The sequence below is a fragment of the Heterocephalus glaber genome, unplaced genomic scaffold (assembly GCF_053883595.1).
Source record: "Heterocephalus glaber isolate CG9 unplaced genomic scaffold, H.glaber_assembly_v1.0 deba00001773, whole genome shotgun sequence".
In the NCBI taxonomy this organism is placed as follows: Eukaryota; Metazoa; Chordata; class Mammalia; order Rodentia; family Bathyergidae; genus Heterocephalus; species Heterocephalus glaber.
Window position 1 is genome coordinate 7,462,331 of NW_028258463.1, and position 5,957 is coordinate 7,468,287.

The 5,957-nt window shown below is 53.8% G+C and overlaps 1 non-coding gene across 1 annotated transcript; it reads right to left on the minus strand.

The window, feature by feature from the left end:
* Positions 1-2,686: 2,686 nt before the first annotated feature.
* Positions 2,687-2,758, minus strand: Trnaq-uug (transfer RNA glutamine (anticodon UUG)). Its single transcript has one exon. It is a non-coding gene; the product is annotated as a tRNA-Gln (tRNA).
* Positions 2,759-5,957: the final 3,199 nt, after the last annotated feature.

A 5,957-nucleotide genomic window follows, 5' to 3' on the forward strand; every position in this document is an offset into this window, starting at 1 on the left:
GAGGCAAAACGCAGCTATGTTTCCACATGCCATAGGCGGCTCTAATTATGAAATGATTTTTGTCTAAAATTATGTAGAATGGCTCCAGACAGTTTTGTCTGTCTGTGCATGTGTGCACTGGCTTGTGAAATGAAACAGATGATCTTTGATTATGGCTTTGGGTTTTTTTTTTGGTAACAGGGATTGAACTCAGGATGGTGTGCTTTCAAGGCAGGCAGTGAAACCACTGAGCTAAATCCTCAGCCCTAGCTTTGGTTTTTTGAGACAGGGTCTCTATGTATTTCAGGCTAGCCTCAAACTTACCTAGATCCTCCTGCCTCAGCCTCCTGAGTGCTGAAATTGCAGTCTGTAGCACCACACCCCACCTGGCTCTTCAGCTGCTCTATGACAGACAGGGCACATTGTTAGAAAGTTCTTTCTTTCTATTTCCCCCTCCAACATCCATACACCAGTTCTCCTCTGCAACCCAGACTGGGAACTTGTAGGCAAAGTAATCCAGATGGCGGTTGTGCTTCTTTTTGCTTTTTTTTTTTTTTTTTTTGAGACAGGGGCTTGCTATGTAGTCCAGGTTGACCTCCAACTCCCTACAATCCTCCTGCCTCAGCCTCTTGAGTGCTAGGATTACAGATGTGTCCCACCATGCCCAAGTTGATTCAAATTCTCTTACACATTACAAATATCTTTACACCCAGGGGTGGTGGTGCACGCCTGTAATCCCCCCACTTGGGAGGCTGAGGCAGGAGGATCATTGTGAGTTGGAGATCAGCCTGGGCGACATAGTGAGTTCAAGGCCATCCTGGACTGGATAGTGAGACCCTGTCTCAAAAGAACAAAAAAAGGGCCTGGGATTTAGCTCAGTGGTTCCACCGCCTTCCTTGCAAGCAAAAGGTCCCAAGTTCAATCTTTCCACATTCTGTAACTTTCTTTTCTTTTTAAAATGTGGCTTAATGGGCCGGGGATTTAGCTCAGTGGTTTTGCCGCCTGCTGCGCAAGCGCAAAGACCCGAGTTTGATCCCCGGTACCAAAAAAAACCAAAAACAAAAGCAACAACAACAAAAAAACCCAAAATAAAATGTGGTTTACTTTTTCGTGTGTGCGCGTGCGCACTAGGAATTGAACCCAGGGCTTCCGGTGGGTTGAACGCTCTACCACTGGGCTACACCCCCGGGCCCTTTCACTTTCGCACCCGGGTCTCTAGATGAGAGCAGAGTATGGGGCCGGGAGGGAGGGAGGCAGGTGGATGTGTAGAGTGAAGATGTGTAAGGCCGTGCACCGACTCTCCACGACGGATGGGGTCCTCTTCCTCTCCACACATGTACTGATACAAATACAACTTAGGGCTGGAGATTTAGCTCAGTGGTTCCGGCGCCTGCCTCACAAGCGCAAGGTCCCCAGTTCGATCCCCGGTATCAAAAAAACAAAAAACAAATACAACTTAAACATTTAAAAAGAATATGATGAGGTGTATGTATCAAACTTTCAGACCCTTTGTGTCTTTCATGAAGCCTCAAGGTTATAAGGCTGTCCCGTGTCGCCTTCCGAAAGCTATCTGCTATCTGCTTCTCCTTCACAGTGATTGCTGTGTTTGGCATAAGTGCGGGAGAAATCAGATTTCCTGTTTTTCCCCACGGATGTCCTAAATTGTCCCCGAATAATCTACTGCAAAGGAAGCCCCAGAGATGCCACCTTCCTTAGGCGTTGTCCGAGTGGGCAGGGGCCCTGGCTCTCTGCCTACCCTGGCACTGAGGCCACCTTGGACCCTGCGGTGCCCATCAGGTGACGAATCCGCTCCCGAGGGGGGCTGAGGCGGGATGGCTGGGCGCCTTGGGCGCAGGCAGGGAGCTCGGGGACAGACGGGAGGGAGCGAGGACCCGGTTTCCATGCCATCCCCGGGCGGGCACCCAGGGGCACGGCGCCAATCACCTGCGGGGACCAGCACAAGTGCGTCAGCGGGCGCCCTCGGGGACAGACACGGCCAGGCCGGCCAGCTCCGAAGAGGCCTGCGCTCCCCTCCCGGAAGCTCCATGAACTCGGGCCCCTGGGCGCAGGTAGTGAGGAAGGTCAGCAGAGACCCCCTGACGGGCCGGACCAGACTGAAGACCTTGTGCCTAGACTAAGGGATTACTTTCTGAGCAAATGACACCGACAACCTCACTGACTTAGCACGGATTAAACTACACACGCATAGTGGGGTCTCTGACCCCCAAACACACCTTGGAGCCCCATTACTGCTTTTGACCAATCGAAGCCCCGCGGGTGCTGTCTCCCCGCCCTCTGGCTCGGTTCGGACTTTTTATTGGTGGCTCCCAGAGCAGTCACAACTCGCTCTCCACACAGTAGCCAATAAGAGAGGGAGTCGAAGAGTTGGAGGCGTGGTCTCCTAGACGCGCAGCCGCCCCAGCGTTCGCCCGGAGCGGCGGCCTCAAGCCTTCGGATTCTTACGGCGCCTTCCCCGGGGCTGGAGTCGCTCTTCGTCTCTCGCCGCCGCCTTTTATTTTTACCCACTTACTCATGCGCTTGCGCACTGCAACGGGCAGGATGGCCCTGAAACCCGAGCGTATTGAGAGAGGGGGAGGGACCCTAAACGGCGGCCGCGTGGGTCAGCGGGGCCAGGATCTGCCCGAGGTGACTGCGGCCGCCGGCCGGGTCCCCAAAACAGGAATCGTAAAACCAAAAGGTTCTCCTGAGGTCCCACCGAGATTTGAACTCGGATCGCTGGATTCAAAGTCCAGAGTGCTAACCATTACACCATGGGACCTGCTGGCGGCTCTACTCGGCCGGGCGGCTTCTCAAGCCGCCCAGCGCCGGCGCGGCCTCCGCGGCTCCCGCCGGCCTGGTCCGCCCGAGGCGCGCTCAGGGGCTCAGGGCCGTGTTCCTCGACCCGCGAGATCCGCGCGTTCCTGGGCCCAGGAGTCCTCTCCTCCGCGCTCTCCGCGTCCGGATCCGCGCACCCTAGGGGTCTGAGCAGGGACAGCGCCCCAGGCTCCAGGCGTGGCCACGCGGCCGCCCGCTGTTTGCTCTTTATTTATTTATTAGCGCGGCAGAGCCTGTTCGGGGAACTCCTTGGCCTAGCGGTGAGGGAAGCGGACTGGCGCGGAAGGGACTGGGGTTCTAAACCTCAGACGCCTCTGGAAGCCACGTGGTGAGAGCGGCGCGAGGTCTGCACGTGGGACAGGCGACAAAGGTGCGGGCACGCGAGGGGCGACAGCCTTTAGCCGGTCCGAGTCCTGCGGTCGGCCTAGCGCGCAGAGCTAACACGCGATTGGCTCAGCAGCTTTGCCGCACGGCGGACAGAGGAGACATGATCAGGGACACGTCCTGCTATGTTATTTATTTATTATAGTGTAGTGAAAACTGGTAAAATAAGTAATTTGTGTAACACTTCAGGAAATTAGCCAGGTGCGGTGGAGCACACCTGTGATCCCAGCACTCAGGAGGCTGAGGCAGGAGGATCCCCATGAGGTGAAGGCCAGCCTGGGCTACATAGCGAAAATGTTTTTAAAATAGGGAATAACTTATTGTATTGACAAGAAAGACATACAAGCCAAGCCAAACCCAAACTTTCCTTACTAATTAGCACATAAAATAAAACCTCCCTCATCGCCTGGAGCAGTGGTTGAGCCACAGACGCCAACACCGCCCCCTTGTGGCAGGTGGCCAGGGCGCCCTGAGTCTCCCATTTGCCCCTACATCCCCACCCCCTGAGCCCAGCCCCCTCACAGTGGTGTCCGGTGGTGTCCGTAGCTTTGATGCCCAGATGTGGCCATTTACCTTCCTTTCAGAAAAGCAAGCATCCACATTGTTCTCTCTCTTCGGTTTTGTTTTTTGAGACAGGGTCTGGCTATGCAGTCCAGGCTGGCCTTGAACTCACAGCGATCCTCCTGCCTCAGTCTCCCAAAGGCTGGGATTACAGGCGTGCGCCACTACGCCTGGCTCTGTTCTCATATTGAATGTATTCACTTTCTCTTTTAAAATAATTACGTTTGGAAGGCATGAGACCCTGTCTCAAAAAACAAACAAATTAACAGAGAGTGAGAGTCGGAGGGGGAGAGGACATTCGCAGTCAGGTGCAGTGGTCCATGCCTATAATTGTGGCCATGCAAGAGGCTGAGGCAGGAGGATCAGAAGTTCAAGGTCACAAGGGAGAAAATAAATTACACCAAATAACAACAACAACAACAAAAAGTTCAGGGTCAGCCTGGGCAGTTTAGCAAGGCCTTATTTCAAAATGCAATTTTATTTTTTTAATTAATTTTTTACAAGACAGAGTCTCACTATGTAGCCCAGGCTGGCCTCCAACTTGCCATGACCCTCCTGCCTCAGCTTCCTGAGTGCTGAGAGTATAGGCTTGCAGCACCTCACTGGGCCCAAAAACAAAAGGCCTGGGGGGTGAGTGTTTGGGTAGAATGTGGGCAAACCTGGGTCGGATCCTCAGTATTGGGCGTGTGTGTGGGGAGGGACAGGGCTACGTGCAAAGACGCAGATTTCCCAATCACATTGTGAAAATCTCCATCATTTAAAGATCGGAAAGCACAGGGAGATTTATGTGAAGGGGGAGCAGGGAAGCTTGGAGGCCCACAAGTGGCTGACTCATCCCGCAAAGGATCAAGCAGGAAAGGGACCACCTGTGAGCTCCCTCTGGGAAGGTGGGGGACCCCAGCAAGAGCAGGGAGCTGGGGGCGTCGCACTTCACAGACTATGAGAGCAAGGGTGTCAAGCTCACCAGCGGCCCCAGTGGCCTGCTGCTCCGTGGTGCCCACTGGCAAAGCAGATCATCCACCTTCCCTTGGTTCCCACCTGACGCAGCGGCGAGGTAGAGGCCTGCTCACCCAGAGCAGGCTGCACGGCTGCTCACCAGGGTTGATCCCCATGCCTGGGGGTGTCCAGATGAGATGTCCGGAGTCATCTGTGTGTTTGGTTTCTTTGTTTTCGCGGCACTGAGGATTGGACCCAGGACCCATGCACTGAGCTACACCTCCGCCCTTTTTTTGTTTTGTTTTGTTGTGTTGGGAGACAGTGTCTGGCTGTGTAGCCCAGCGTTTGCCACCACACCCAGCAAGTTTTAAGGAACTGCGGGCAATTTGGTTTCCTTAAAAACCTGACCAATGGCAGTTTCACCCCTTTGGCTGCCTGTACGCCCTCGGGCACCTTGAGTGGAAGTGGGCAGTGGGAGCCAAGACGTCCTATAAAATGGGAACGTTCCAGGCACATTTCATGATTCTCCCCCTTTTTTCTTTTGAGACGGGGTCTCGATATGTAGTTTCAGGCTGGCCTGGAACTCCCAGTGATCTTCCTGCCTCAGCCTCCCGAGTGCTGGGATCGCAGGAGGGAGCCATCAGGCCCAGCTTGCTTTTACACATTTGAACCAAGGAACGGGGCGGCAGGTTCAATGGGAGCTGATCAGGGTTTCTGGACCACTGTGCAGAGAACTCCATTTTGACTGCTTCTCCCTGTGGGAGCAGAAGGTTCCAGATCATGGGACAGAGAGGAAAACTTGCTCAAGAATGTCAGCCACCAGAAGGCAGTCTGAGGAACCAGACTGGGCCAATACAAACGGGAAATGAAAACCCTTGTCATCATGTATAAATATTTAAAGCTATAAGAAAACAAGGTTAATAGCTGGGCGTGACAGCTCACACCTGTAATCCCAGCACTCAGGAAGGGTGAGGCAGGCAAATCCCTGAGTTTGAGGCCAGCCTGGGCTACATAGTGAGACCCTGTCTCAAAAACAAAGCACAAAAGGCCAGGGATTTAGCTCAGTGGTTCTGGCGCCTGGCTTGCAAATGCACGGTCCTGAGTTCGATCTCTGATACAAAAAAAAAAGACAGGGTCTCACTTCCTAGTTTAGGCTGGCCTTGAACTCTCTATCCTCCTGCCTCAGCCTCCTGAGGACTGGCATCACAGGTGTCAGGATGTCTGACAATTTTAGCATCACAAAAGAAAAACATGAGGCACCA